Source organism: Lathyrus oleraceus, chromosome 1 (genome assembly GCF_024323335.1).
Source record: "Lathyrus oleraceus cultivar Zhongwan6 chromosome 1, CAAS_Psat_ZW6_1.0, whole genome shotgun sequence".
NCBI lineage: Eukaryota > Viridiplantae > Streptophyta > Magnoliopsida > Fabales > Fabaceae > Lathyrus > Lathyrus oleraceus.
Genome location: NC_066579.1, coordinates 251,214,589 through 251,230,786, shown reverse-complemented (window position 1 = coordinate 251,230,786; position 16,198 = coordinate 251,214,589).

The window sequence follows — 16,198 nt, the reverse complement described above, 5'->3', positions numbered from 1 at the left end:
GGGGAAACCCCTTTCTCTCTTGTTTATGGCATGGAAGTTGTGCTCCCAATAGAGGTTGATGTCCTGTCACTGTGTGTGCTAATGGAAGCCAAGTTGATTGAAGCTGAATGGTGCCAGACCAGATATGATCAGTTGAATTTGATTGAAGAGAAGAGATTGACTGCCATGTGTCATGGTCAGTTATATCATCAAAGGATGAAGAAAGCTTTCGATAAGAAGGTCAGGCCTCATGTGTTTAGAAAAGGTGACCTCGTGCTCAAGAAGATTCTATCTTTCAAACCTGATGCCAGGGGAAAATGTACTCCTAATTATGAAGGCCCATATGTTGTTAAGAGAGCCTTCTCAGGCGGTGCTTTGATTCTTACAACTATGGATGGTGAAGAGTTCACTCGTCTTATGAATGCCAATGCAGTCAAGAAATACTTCGCCTAAAAAAGAAAATAACAACTTGCTAAGTTGAAAACCCGAAAGGGCGGCTTAGGAAAAAATGAGCGTCTCGGTGGATTGAAAACCTGAAAGGGCGATCCAGGCAAAAGTTAGAGACATAAAACATAAATTTATCCCGGTAGATTGAGTACCCCACCTTGGGGAAATATAGGCAAAAAATTAGGGATTATGGCAAGTAACTGCATTCGGTTGGTCCTAATCATGGAGGAAGTTTTGAGCAGGTCGTTTGGTTCTGAATCATTATTCTCAACCGAAGCCAAGAGCACGATGGATATCGAAGTTGGTAGGGAGAGTAGTGATCATTGTATTCAATGTATCCCTTTTCCATGTAAATTACCATTTCCAACTTTGTAAATATCTATGGAGTCCTGTTATTTACAGACTACCATTCTATTAAATAAAGTTGAACTTTTATCCAATTGTTTCTACTCTTACTTGCTTCTACTAAGTAAAATTGAATTTTTATGATGATAATTTTGAAATAAATTAATGAATAAAAATTATTTTTCTTAAAAAATAATAAAAAATAATCACTTTAAGAATAATCGATTTCAGCAAGGAATGTCAACAGCAATCTGAGAACAGTTAAGTCTTGAAGTGTGAAGCCTTGTTGGTCTTCCCCAAGCAGTCGGTTTGGTAACTATTTTCCTCCCCAACAATTCGTCAGTTATCCCTAACTGAGTTGAAAGGTCACATCCCCAATGAAGTCGAGCTGATAATTAATCCCTTTTGCAAATCCATATTCTCCAGATGTGGTGCTCCTGTAGATGTCCTCCTGTTTGTGACTCTGGAGATCCTGGACCTTTATTTTGTGTCCATTAGCATATTTGTGTTGCATAACTTTGGCAGTTCATCAGATTCGATTATCTTTTCCTTGGAATTGGTTTATTTCGCAATTTCCAAAGAGAATTTGATGATTTTTGAGGAATAACATCCTCAGCAATTTGCTTAGATCCTCGTGCAGAGTTTTTCACCTCTTGTATTCCCCGATGGAGTTCATCTTCTGATATGAAGATCCCTTGTTCCCGACAGTTTTGGATTATGAGCAGTATTTTGGTTTTGTCCCCTGCAGGGTTGTCTTCCATTTGATATGGTGTTGACCTAAAATTCCCCGTGGAGTTTACAATTTGGATTCTCAGCAGATCTTTTCTCTAATCCTTGGCATGTTCGTTTATCCTTCAGCAATGCTCTTTCTCCCTATAGAGTTTTCCGTTATTAGGTGAAATCATGTTCTCCATGATTTCCCAGCCAGGATTGATTTGCTCTGAGCCAGATGATTTATTTTCATCCCTAACATTTTTCTCCAGTTGGTGTTTCCATCTTGTTGAGATTAGCAAAATGTTGCAGCAGTGATTCAAATCTTTGATATTTGTATCCTTTGTGTTGTTTTGTCAGCATAATCATCAATCATACACATGCATATTCATCAGACATTTCATTATGCATTTTTATTGCATTTGATCTCGTTATTCCGATCCCCTATTTTGGTGATATCATTTACCTATGCAGATTTGGTGTGTCTGTCCTCTTTCAATTGTAAAGTGTCAGCCCCTTTAAACAGAAAGAGTTTAACCTTTCTTCTTTCCCCACTGAGTTATTTCCTCGTGGATGATTATTATTTCGGTTTCCTCCCCAATTAATTATCTAGATAGAACCACTCCCTTGATTTATATCCTCATTGGGTTGAGTCCTTGTTTGACCGTTTCTTTCTAGTTATTACCTAGATAGATGTTTTGGTCCCTTGCAAATCTCTATTACCCAGTAATTGGTAATATTCTTCTCAATTTTTTAGTACTTTACTTTTTCCCAATACCCGGTAAAAGTAATCTACTTCCTTTGTTTTCCCCAGTGAATTCGTTTTCACTTTTTCCCCAAGTTGTATATCCTTGATATGTTCATCCTAACCGGTGATGGATATTCTTCCCTTTGTGGTTTTCTACCCAGTAAAAAGGTAGTTGTAATCCTACTTTTATTCCCCAGAGAGTTTATCCTTGATATGTTCATCTTAACCGATGACAGATTTTATCCTCTTTACGGTCTTCTGCCCAGTAACCCGTAGTTGTAAATCCTACTTTCCCCTCCGAGTCTTTCCTTGATATGTTCATCCTAACCGGTGATGAATATTCTCTCTTTGGTATTCTATCCAGTAACTGATAGATATAGTTCTTATTTCTCCCCGGTTGTCTATCCTTGATATGTTTATCCTAACCGATGATAGATATTTTTCCTTTGAGTTTATCCTTGACATGTTCACTTTAATCGGTGACAGATATTCTCTCCTCTTGGTCTTCTACCCAGTAACTGGTAGTTGTAAATCCTATTTGGGCTTTTCCCCCAATAGGTTATTCTTACCCAATAACAAGTAACGAATACACCTTTTTTTCCTCAGCGAGTCATCCTTGATATGTTTACCCTAACCGGTAACGGATGTCCCTCTGTCATAGTATATCATCTTCCTACCCACTAAACGGTAATAGATATTCTTTGGTATTCCTGTGTTGAAGATTATTCTTCCCCAATTGATTTTGAGTGTGTATTTCCTTAGTGGAATCGCCTTTTTCTTGTTTGGTCTGAGTATTTCAGCTTCATTCTGATTTACCCGTTTCCCCTAATCCCCGACCGGGTTCTTCCACTGATTTATTTTCATGGAAATTCCCCTCGTGTCTCCAGCAGTTTTTTAAGGCGTAGCCTGGCCTATGCACAACTTCTTATCCCCTCAGAGTCTCTGTCTCTCCAGTGAGTGTTCCTTACGGTATGCAGTACGCTCTTGTGGACTTTCAGTCTCTCCAGACTTCTTTTCTTTTGTGGCAACATATTCCCCACAAAGATTACTTTAACATTCATATCATATGCATCATGAGGTCTCTTAGGGACCAAAATTTATTTCTATATGTTGTTATTTAAGTCCATTCTACTGAGTTGATACGAAAATTTTAACCTTCACGTATCATTTAGAATGTCCTTAAATAGGGGCAGCTGTAAGACCCCAATTTTGATCCTAAGATCACTCATGCTATCTCACCATTTGCATTGGCTTTGGGATCACACCTTGGCATCTTCGTTACCCCTCATTCATTGGGTTTGTATTGGGAGAGGTCACCAAGCACATTTGATTGTATTATACTTTGGTTTTCTTTGTTTACTAACCAAAATACCAAAAATATGTCAATGTGTAGTTTACTTCTTTTGTAAGAAGTGTGTGTGTTCAACTATGCCTCATCAAGCTCATATCTAGGGTTTGAGACCCTCAATGCAAGGAGACTAATCAAGAGATGGTTCACATTGGCTATATACATCATATATGGATCCCCATGATCTTCATTTATCATTTTTATCAAGAATTCATCCAGAGTTTGAAGCTTTTTTCCTTGGAAGCTCTAATTAATCTAGGTATCTTGTGTGACTTCCTCAGCAAGTTTCCTCATCATCTGATCAAATATTTCAAGGATACGTAACATTAAATAATCTTATACGTATATGATCCTCCATGAGTCCAAGAGATCAATATAACTTCAAGTTTGCAAGTTGGTTCATGGTGGTTGACCAGAGAAAGTCAACTGGTCAAAACTGGGGTTCCCTAGACCCTATATCCTACAATTTTTGTCATATGAAAATGATTCCAAGAGAAAACTTACTCCTTATTACATTCCAAACAACTTTAATTTTTGCATAAAAATCTAGGTTTGCTTTGAAAGTCATTTTCTATGGTGAAAGATTATAGGTCATTTTGTTTGAACCCTAGTTAGGAGGTCAACTTCCAAGGACCATAACTTGCTAAATTTTTATGATATGAAGGCCATTCAAGTTTCATAATCAAATTCCAGATGTCCTATCCAAATTTTAGTCTTTAAAGAAATTCAAATTCAACTTTAAAATGCATGTTCCAAGAGGAAACATTATAGGTCACTTTCGGCCATTACCATTGAACAAGAGATTTTCCTCAACTTCTAAAATGCATAACTCCTTCATGCCAAATCTAAATGAGGTCACATTTGTGACCAAAGTTAAGATTTTTGAAAGATCTACAACTTTTATGAAGGAAGTTTTCCATTTGAAGCTCATAACAAAAGTTATTCAAGGGGGAAGAAGGGAACATTTGGCTTGGTACTTAGAGAATTTTCATTTATGTTTGATTTTCCAAAATTCCACCTCAATATTCATCATTATCCAAGCTTAAAATGGAAAAATGTTCAACATGAAAGTTGTTCCCCTTGATCCCACCTTTCCTAAAAGTCCAATATCATCACATTTGGCCAAGAATTGGATGACTTGCACATGCCTTCTCTTCAAGGCTCCATTTAGATGAATCTCATGTTCACATTCCAATTTCCATTGCATGATTACATGACACGCATTCACCATTGCACATGATGAAATTTGGACTTGATTACATCATTTCATGGGCCTATCACACGCTGATGCAACCATGTAAGAGTGAATTTCTATTTTTGGCATTTAGGATGAAGTGTGTGGAAAGAAAATGCATAGCCTATAAATAAGACCCCTCATGCTTAGAATTATAGACACCTTACCCAAGCTTTGAACCTTCAGTCCTAACCCTCACCATTAGAGGATAAACTTGAAGGTTTTCAATTGAAAATCGTGTTTCCATTTCACTTCAGTTTTGAAGTTGAAACTCCAAGAATCCCCAAACCTTTCCTTAATCTAATTCAACTTATGCAAGCTTCTGAAAGCGAGTCAAGCCCAATTGGAAGCAAGATCAAGCAAGATTCAAGCTCCCTCGAAGGTGAATTTTTAGAAACTTCATCTCTTTGATTCTCTCTAAATTCTTCACTATTCTCTTTTATTTTTAGTTGGCTGAAGTCCTACCAATGTAGGCAACAAGAATGAGTTGCTTTGAGGTAAAATCAAAGCAACTCAGTTCATGATCCTCAAAATTCAAATCCCTGTATCTTTTTATATACTTGGAATTGGAGAAAATTGAGGTCGGATTCGAGATCCTGAGCATTTTCTCTTTGAAATAGTGTCCTTGTTTTTCATTTTCCATTGAGATGAAGTTGGCCCAGTCCGGTGCAGGTCACCGGAGAAGATGACCGGAGCCCTAGCTCTGGTGGCTTGTTGGCACACCTCCGGGCCATCTAATCATGTTGGAACATTTTAATCTTGGCCTTTGGTTTGAGTTACTATGCATACATCACTTTGACTCGTGTCCACCATGGAAAGCAAGCGTGTGGCCATCAGATATGCCAGCTCAATTAATGAGGGAGATCTGATGACCCTGTTTTTTCTAATTTCTCTTTATTTTCTGAATTTTCATTTAATCCTTTTATTTTTTTTAATTCATGTTAATATCATTTTTAATCCAAAAAATATTGGACTTTCACCAAAAATATTTAAATATTTTTCTCTCTCATATTCTGAATTAAAATTATTTTTTGGATTAATTTTGATATTTTTCATGAATTAAATGTTTTTGTTCATATTTTTAATCATTTAAAAATACTTCTGACTTTTTAAAAATAGTGAAATTTTTTGTCTAAGGTCCTTTGACCTTCTTTGACCTAGGATAAATCCATTGGCCATTTATTTGGTGTTTTGAATGGATTTTAGGTTTTGACCAAACAAAATGTATTTTAATTCACTTTTAATTGGATTTCTAATTGATTAAATGTTCAAAAAATATTGTTGTTCCATTTTTATGGTCTTGTGATGTTTGACTTTCTGTTTGGGCCTTGGTCAAAGTTGATTTGACTTTTGTTGGATCAAAACAATTGGATTTAGGGGATTGATGAAATGTATATTTCATCTTCCAAAATGAATGAATGGTTTTGATTTGATGAAAATCCTCCCTTGGTCAATTTGTGTTTCTGTCTTCCCCTCCCTTTTCATCTTCATCCCTATTCTTTCCCATTCCCTCATTTGACCCATGAAATCTCTAATGTCTTAAGGCAAATTGGTTCATCAATGACCTTATGTCAGATGAACCAATACAAGTGTGACTGAGATAGGTCCCTCCCTCTTGATCATTTCTTTTGGTGTGTGGTATGTTTTAGGAGGTTGATTCTTCATACCAAAACTCTAACATGCATTAACACCTAAATTCGTATTTCCCGACGTCAAATAGTTGTGACTTCCACATAAGTCCAATTACGATTGCTTAACATAGAGAAAAATTTGACCCTAATGGCATAGCATTCTAGTAAGTGAGATTGTAAGTTTCCCGTTCTTCATGGTATTGTGTGGAGACTTGACCTTTTTTCCTTTCATGAGAGCTAGTGGCATACTTGTTGAATTATCCAAGTTGGAGCCCTTCTCATGGAAGATGTCTTGGTTTAATGATTCATACTTGTAAAAAATGGTTAAGTATTCTCCAAAGAATGACTTAATCAATTAAAAAACACCACTAACCTTTACTAACCTTTACTAACCTTTAACTAACATTTGACTAACCATTGACCAACTCTTGTTCATTATGCTTTTACTTTAAAGTCATTTACTTTATGCAATTTAAATTTCAGTCATTTATCATTCATTGCCATTTACATTTCATATAACATGTTTATGTTTATGTCATTTTCACTTTGCTCATTTGAGCCATATCTTGTGAAAGTATATATTGTTTGTGTTTTGGTTTTGTTTGTGGTCTAAGGACCTTAAAAATACTTAATAAAAACAAAAAACCCTAAAAAACATATGGTGGACTGTTGATTCTGATCTGAACTCTTGGACTTAGAACTAGGAAACATTCTCTATGCAAAAAGGACTTGGCCAATGCCAACATTTTGAGATCAAGCTATTGTGAACTGAGCCTTCATCTGATGCAAGCCTTGGATCTTGTTTGAATTCATCAGCTACTCTGTCTTTGTGCTAATTGTTATTTTGACCTTGTGTCTGATGCTTTGCTTTGAGTTGATCAAGGAATATTTCATCTGATACATGAGAAGACAAAGAAGACTACTAACCTCTAGGATTGCTTGCTTGGATGTGGCTATCTTTATTTGATGCCTTGATCTTCATAATGTCTGGATATTGCTAATTGTTCATTAATTATTTCTTGATTCAAAGTCCAAAAGGAAAATGGGTTTTCTATATGACATTCTTGTCTGTTGGATTGCATCCCATTGGTCAGATCTTTTCAACTCTTAACTTTTAATTTGTGCTTAGGATAGCCTCTTCATCTCCTCCTACTTCTTAAATTTTAAAACTCTCCCTCTTTTCAAAAATCTTCTTTGCTTGTGATTTCAAACTTAGACTTTGTTTTAATGATTAGAAACTTTGGCCTTATTCAAATGAATTTTCAAACCTTTTTCTTATTTCAAACTTGTAAAAAAAACTTAATCATATTGACTTAAAATTTCAAAAGACAAAATGAACTAACAACTTCATTCAACTTTTGGGTCTTTTGTGCCTTTTTCTTATTAAACCTTTTGTTAAAATCAATTCACTAACTTTGAAATTTTTACCATGAACTACGAGGTTTTGATCCCTCATTTTTATGTTGGTACGTAGGCACAAGTTCGAAGGTCTTGTAAAACACAAAAATATAATCAATGAATTCTTTTCTCCCCCCCCCCCCCCCCCCCCCCCCCCCCAACACACACTTTATTTTTCTCAAACATCTTTAATACCAAACACATATGCACACATAAAAATGGGCTCCCTAGGAGCACCTAGGACACTTTGGGTGCTAACACCTTCCCTCTGTGTAACCAACCCCCTTACTTGTAATCTCTGGCATTTTATTAGTTTTGATTTGAAAACTTCTTATCTTTTGGTTTTGTTCATACTCTTCCCTTTTCCTTTGGAAACGATAAAAGCGCGGTGGCGACTCTGGTTTTATTGATGTTAAGCTTATTCATAGCTTGATGGTCATGAATTTACCGCTACAATATGTTGGTTCATCCAAGTGTTCAATTATTATGAAGGGTGCTTTGTTAGCCCACTTAACTTTGAACATGGATGACAAGGTAGATAAAACGGCTGCTAGGTGATTTTATTCCCTAGGGATATGATGAAAAGTGATTTCATTAAAGTATGGAATCAACTTCAAGACGTGTTTCTTGTATGGAATCAACTTCTGATCACGAGTTTCCTAGTCCCCTTTGATCTTACTGATAACCAGAGCTGAATCTCCGTATACCTCGAGGATTTTGATCCTTAGATCAATGGCTGATTTGATTATGAAGATACATGCTTCATATTCTTCCTTATTATTGGTGCAGTCAAAACATAACCTGGTTGTGAAAGGAAAATGAAAGCATTTTGGAGAAGTAAGGATTTCCCCAATCCCATGACCTTGAGCATTTGAAGCACCATCGAACATGAGCATCTATCGCGATCCTGGTTCGGGTCCTTTGTCAGGACCTGGGATTTCATAGTCTCTTATAAACATGATATATTCATCTAGAAAGTCAAACCTCATTAGTAGATAACCTTCCACGGGTTGATGAGCGAGATAATTTGACAACATACTTTTGTTGATGGCTTTTTGGATGACATACTGGATATCATATTCAGTCAGCAGCATTTGCCAACGAGCTATTCTTTCAGCGACAACAAGCTTTTCAAATATATAACTGATCGAATCCATTTTGGATATCAATAAGTTAGTGTGACAGAAAATGTATTGCCTTAGGCGCCGAGCAACCTAAGCTAGATCATATCAAGTCTTATCTAAGAGTGAGTATCTGGTCTCGTAATCAGTGAAATTCTTGCTTAGATAATAGATGGCATGTTATTTTCTGCTTGTGTCGTCATGTTGACCAAGTACCCAACCCATTGATTCATCCAATACTGTAAGATACATTATTAGTGGCCTACTCAGAACTGGTGGTATTTGGATTGGTGGTTCTTGCAAGTATTTCTTTATTTTGTCAAATACCCCTTGACAATCCTCATTATACTCGATCATTTGATTTTTTTCTCAATAATTTGAATATTAGTTCGTAGGTAGCCGTCATATGGGAAATGAATCTTGAGATGTAGTTTAGTCTACCCAGGAAGCCTCAGACTTCATTTTCTGTCTTAGAAGGTGGAGTGTCTTGAATAGGTCGAACCTTGTCGATATCAACTTCAATGCCTCGTTGATTGACAATGAAACCCGAAAGTTTACCAAATATAACCCAAAAGGTGCACTTTTCAGGATTCAACTGTAGCTTGTACTTTTAGAGTTTGGAAAATAGCTCCGTCAGATGGTCAAGATACTCGTATTCAGTTTTATATTTGGCAATCATATTGTCCACATAAAATTCTATCTCTTTATGGATCATTTCTTGAAAGAGGGTTACCATGTTTTTTCAGGAAGTTTAAAACTAAAAATGAGATTTATTTTAAGAGATAGAATGTTTAATGAGATTTATTTTAGCAATCATATTGATCCATAAAGATAAAGAGGGTTACCATGTTTTTTGGCAATCATATTGTCCACATAAAATTATTTTAGCAATCATATTTAAACTTCCTGCATGTTTAACAGGGTTAACATAATTCTCTTTATATTTGGAAGTCATATTATCCACATAAAATTCTATCCCTTTTATATTTGGAAATCATATTGTCCACATAAATCTCTTTGATAGGTTACCCCTTTGTTTTTCAGACCAAATAGCATGACTTTCCAGCAGAAAGTTCCCCACAGTGTGATAAAAGTAGTCTTTTCCATATCATCAGGAGACATTTTTATCTGATTGTATCCAGAGAACCCATCCATGAATGAGAATATTGAGAATTGAGCAGTGTTGTCAACCAAGACATCAATACGAGGCAAAGGGAAGTCATCCTTTGGGCTCGCTTAGTTGAGGTCTCGGTAGTCTATACACATTCTAACTTTGCCATCCTTTTTCGGGACTGGCACAATATTTGCAATCCATTGAGGATATTTAGATATGGCTAAGAAGCCAACATTAAAATGTTTCTTAACCTCTTCTCTGATTTTAAGTTCCATATCTGGTCTTGTCCTTCTAAGCTTCTGCTTGACAGGAGGATATTCAGGCTTAAGTCGTAAGTGATGCTCAATGATGTTAGTGTCTAAACGGACATATCTTGATACAACCAGACTAATATGTCTACATACTCTTGCAGTAACTTAACCAACTCAGTATGCACATGCTTTTCCAGAGATGCCCCAGCTTTCACCTCTTTTATGGCTTCCTTGGTACCCATATTAATAACTTTTACTGGCTCTTGATGTGGTTGAATCTATTTTTGCTCTTGCTCGAGGAGCCTGGCTAGTTCAACTGTCACAATCTTCTGCATCGTCATCTTCGGCGTGGTTAATTGGAAGCCCAAAATTACAGGGGATATTAGTTGTGTTGTTATCAATGGATTTGTTTTTTCCTGCATGTTTAATGAGATTTATTTTAGAATTATGTTTATGGAAAAGTAAAAGAAAAAAGAATCTTTTGCCATTTATTTTGTGAAAAATTAAAATAAAAGAAAGGAAAGGAACAAGATTTTGAATGCAAAAATATCTTTTATTGATTGACTGTATAACATTGAAAATATGTGGAGGCACTTACAAAGTTATTCCCTTGTCTCAGGTGAGGGCAAGGGATTGAGAAAAATACAAAATGCATTACTTCGTCAGTGAAAAGGTTGTAGGGATCACGGAGGTTGTTCATTTGTTCATTGTGAAGCCAGGTGGGCACACGCGTACAAAATTATGAGCCTCCCTGATCGCATCTTCTATGACTACAACAAGGTTATCGTGTTAAAAACCAACACTGTTGAATACTTCCTTGATAGGGTAGAACTTCTTCTGAACTTTTAGATTGAGCAGGCGTGATGATAGATGATAGCCAATACCGAAACGAATGTTCTTCTCAGCAACATCCATAATTTTCCCCCAACTAGGAGGGTTACCCTTTTCAAGTGTTTCTTTGGCTCTCTCCAAGGAAGATAGGACTACCTATGGTGTTTTATCCAAATTAGGTGTAACAATGCTTACATCTTCAAACTCCAAGCCGTGAAGATGGATTTCTATTGCACCCTCATTATTTTCAATATACGGGAATGATGATAACTCACTGATGAGCAGGTCTTCTTCACCATAAATGATGACCAGTTTATCCTCCAACATGAACTTCAACTTTTGGTGCAACGTGGAAGCCACTGCCCTAGCATCGTTGATCTATGGTCTTCCTAGTAGACAACTGAAAGTTGAGTTAATATCCATCACTTGGAATGTGATTGTGAACAAATGAGGTCTAACTCGAATAGGCAGATCAATTTCACCAATTACCTGTCTCCTAGAGCCATTAAAAGCTCTCACAACTAAAGCATTGGCCTTCATCTCTTCCGCTTCCACAAGTAACTGACTTAATGTGTTTTTTTGGCATCACATTAAGAGAGTAACTGGTGTGCATAAGTATAGAAATATGTTTTTATATTTCATGTTTTGCTTCATAATGCATAAGATGTATATATAGTACATAGGGATGAGAGGGAAAAGTTAATTTAGCCTAGAAATTAGGGGAATAATTATTCCTATAAATGCTAAAAATTAAATGTGATAAAGACAAAACAGACAACTAATTAATTTACATAAAGTTATATGAGTTGTTATGATATATACAAAACATAATATGTACAATAGATTCTTTGATGATCTTCAATAGTCCCCTTCAATCTGGGTGGTAGATATCTATCATACCCAGATTGGATCTGATATTCTCATATATGTTCCTCGAAACGGCTTTGGGAAGAGTTTCCGATGTCTGCTAGTGTGATAGAACATGATCAATACTTATAATTTCCTGATCAATTTTCTCCTTAATGAAATGTCTATCAATTTACACGTGCTTTATTCTATCATGTTGGACTGGATTTTTTGTAATGCTTATAGCAGTCTTTTTGTCGCATAGCCTCATTGTGTAGTCGATGGGAATTCTAATTTCTTCAAGCAAATGCTTTTTCCAAATTCCTTCACAAAGTGTCATAGCTCTGAATTTAGATTATGCACTACTCCTAGCCACCACAGGTTTCTTCTCGCTTCTCCAAGCTATCATGTTACCCCGTACAAATGTACAATAACCTGTAGTGGATTTTCTATTTGATAAACACCCTGCCCAATCAGAATCCGTATAGACCTCAATGCCTATATTTGAGTTCTTCTTAAAATAAATTCCTCGCCCTAGTGTACCTTTAAGGTATTGGAGAATTCTATTAAAGGTTATCATGTGAGTCTTAGTTGGGTTTGACATGTACCGACTACCCATACTTACAGCAAAACCAATGTCTGGCCTGATATATGTAAGATATATTAGTTTCCCAACTAGACTTTGATATCTCTCTTTATCTGTTGGTGCACTTTCCTCTTCACTTCTTTTTACTGGTTATATGGGAGTGTTGGCAACTTTACATCCAAGCATCCCGGTTTCTTGAAGTAAGTCTGGACTGTACTTCCTTTGAGAGACATAAATTCCTTCCTTTGTCCGAGCAATTTCCATCCCTAGAAAGTACTTGACCTGACCTAAATCTTTGACTTCAAATTCCTTGGCTAACAAACTCTTTAATTGTGTTATTTTATCATAATCATCCCCTGTAATAGCAATGTCATCAACATAGACAATAAATAGATCTATCTTAACATCCATCGAGTGCTTGTAAAACATATGTCATAACCCTAAATTTACCATACCCCTTGTACAATTTTTATCTGATTCATAGTCCTAAGTCATATGCATGCATTCATTACTTCATCTTGCATTAGTATGATTCAAAATAAAAAGGCAAGCTTCACGGATCCAAGGTGTGTTTGTTGGTACTTGAGGGAAACTCCTAACATCATCTTAAGGTGTGCTCAACCAAGCACAAAACCCTAATCTCATATGCCTTTTGCATTGATAATCTTGATCATTCACATCTAGGGTTTTGAATACATCTAGACCTTTTGTTCAATGTGATATCCATTCCCCATTCATTTGGTGATCATATGGTTCATCATATTGGTGTGTGCTTGATTAAATCTCTTGACTAGCTATTATATTGACTTGATTGATGGTTGGTCATCCATTCATAGTTTTGTTTGTCATTTGGATCCATTCATCCATTGTATTGTATTTTAATATTCATCATAATGAGTGTACGTGTAGGTGTTTAATTGGCTGCATTATATGGTAAAACACTAGGTGGATTCTAATGTCTTGACTGATGTCATGACATGGTGTGTATGTGTGACTGCATTGTAGGTTAGAATATCTAACTGTACTCTGATGTCTTGACTGATGTCATGACACACTTGAGTAGTTACTGCAGGATTAGCTAATACAGGATTTATTGAATGTCAAACTGGATGTTGTGACATTCATCCCTGTCAGCAGATACTAAGGAATAGAACAACTTGTGTTCTGTTAGAACTTAGTATTTATTTCCAGTCTGGTTATTAAGGAAATACCAGACCTGGCATAAGGCCTACTGACTGAATGTCAAACTGGATATATGACATTCATCATTGACAGCATATACTGAACAATAGACAGAGTGGTGTTCTGGTTCACTTCAGTATGTTTCTTAGTTTGTTCTTCAAGAGGATAACAGAACTAACTTTAGGCCAAATGTGTAAATGTCAAATTGGATACTTTGACATTTATTAATGTAAGCTGTTACTGTAGAATGGTCATTTTGGTCATGTACAGGTCAGCAAAATTGTACAGTCTGTTTTCTGGAAAAACAGACTTAGCATATGATCCTTGATGTCAAGCTGAATGTCGTGACATTCATTCCTGACAGCATATGCTATATTGTAGGTTGTTCAGTTTTCTGTTTCAGCTTTTTCTCAGGCTATTCTTCAGGGACTCAACAGCTGAGAGAAAATCCAGGAAATCAACAACCAAGCTACATTTAATGAACCTAACAAATAGCCTGTTTGTTAGTAACCTAGATGTGGAATTTAGGGGAACTCGCGTGACCTTAAATTCAGGAGAATACAAGTGCAAAGGCCCAAGTACTGCAATATAAAAGGAAGTCGTTCCTTCATTCAGAACTGGGGATTTTGAGGCGTGAAGATTTAGTGTGTCCAGCATACTTCACTGTTGTATTTTTGTGAGTCTTGTATTAGACATATCTTGTAAGCCAAGCCATTATCACGTAGATGATTGCTTTGGCATAGGGTGTTCATTGAGTTGTAAGTGTTGTGTCGCTCAAAGCTTTTAAGCGTGAGTGTTGTGTATCTTGATTAAAGCTGTAAAGCACAATCAAGAGTTATTTGAAGTGTGACTTCAAAGTTGTCTTTAATATTGATTAAAGGTAGTAATCACTGAGGTGATTGAGGGGGAGTGAGTAGGAACTCTGATCTTAGTGTAAGATTGAAATTGCATTGGGTAGGGATTAAGTGACAAGTTATAAACGGGTGAGTTTAGCTTTGAATTAATACTACTGATAGTGGATTTCCTCCCTGGCTTGGTAGCCCCCAGATGTAGGTCATGTTGGACTGAACTGGGTAAACAATTACTTGTGTTATTTACTGCACTTACCTTTAAGTTCTGCATAATTCTTGTCTGTGCAGAATTGGATGTCATAACAACCCGTGTGACATCTAAAGTCTGATAACTAGAATTTCAATTGGCATCAGAGCAGGCACCCTGCCTGTGAATTTCTGGGTGAGATCTAGGGAAGTTACTTTCTAGTACCATGGACAAGGATATAGGACACTCAAATAGACCACCCATGTTGGATGGCTCTAATTATGATGACTGGAAGCCTCGTATGATAGCCTTCTTAAGGTCTCTAGATAGCAAAGTCTGGAGAGCTGTCAACAAAGGATGGGAACATCCAACGAAGACAGGTGAAGATGGAGTCAGTGTGCAGATTCCTGAAGAAGAGTGGGACAAGGAGCAAGAGGCATTAGCTCTTGGAAATTCCAAGGCCTTGAATGCATTGTTCAATGGAATCAGCAAGAACATCTTCAGGCTGGTGCACCACTGTGAACTAGCTAAGGAAGTTTGGGATACCCTCAAGGTAACTCATGAAGGTACTTCCATGGTGAAGATGTCCAAACTTCAGATGCTGACCACCAAGTTTGAAAATCTGAGGATGAAAGAGGATGAGACTATTCATGACTTTCACATGAATATTCTTGAAATTGCAAACACCTCTGGTGGACTAGGTGAGAAAATGGCTGAAGAGAAACTTGTAAGAAAGATTCTCAGGTCCTTGCCTAAGAGATTTGCTATGAAGGTCACAGCCATAGAGGAGGCGCAGGACATCTGCAATATGAAGGTGGATGAGCTCATTGGTTCTCTCCAAACCTTTGAAATGGGCTTGTGTGAGAATGCTGAAAAGAAGAACAAAAGCGTAGCTTTTGTATCTAATGCTGAAGAAGAGTCAGAAGCAGGATATACTGAAGGTGATGAAAGTATATCAAAAGCCTTAGCCATGCTTGGGAGACAGTTCAACAAGTTCGTGAAGAAGATTGATCAAAGAGGGAGACCTAATGTCAAGAACATCCCGTCTGACATCAGGAAAAGATCAACTTCTGAAGAAAAGTTCAACCAAGGCAAGGGAATCCAGTGTCATGGTTGTGAAGGGTATGGACACGTCAGAGCTGAGTGTCCTACTTATCTCAAGATGCAAAAGAAGGGGCTAACTATCACATGGTCTGAAGGAGATTCTGAAAGTGAATCTGAAGGAGAATCTGCCAAACATGTCACTGCACTAACCAGTGTTTGTGCCTCTGATGATGACTCAAGTGCAGATGAACTGACCTTTGATGAACTTGCTGCAGCCTATAAGAAGCTGTGTACCACCAGTGCAGAAGTCTGTGCACAAGGAGAAAAGCAGAAGAAACTCATCA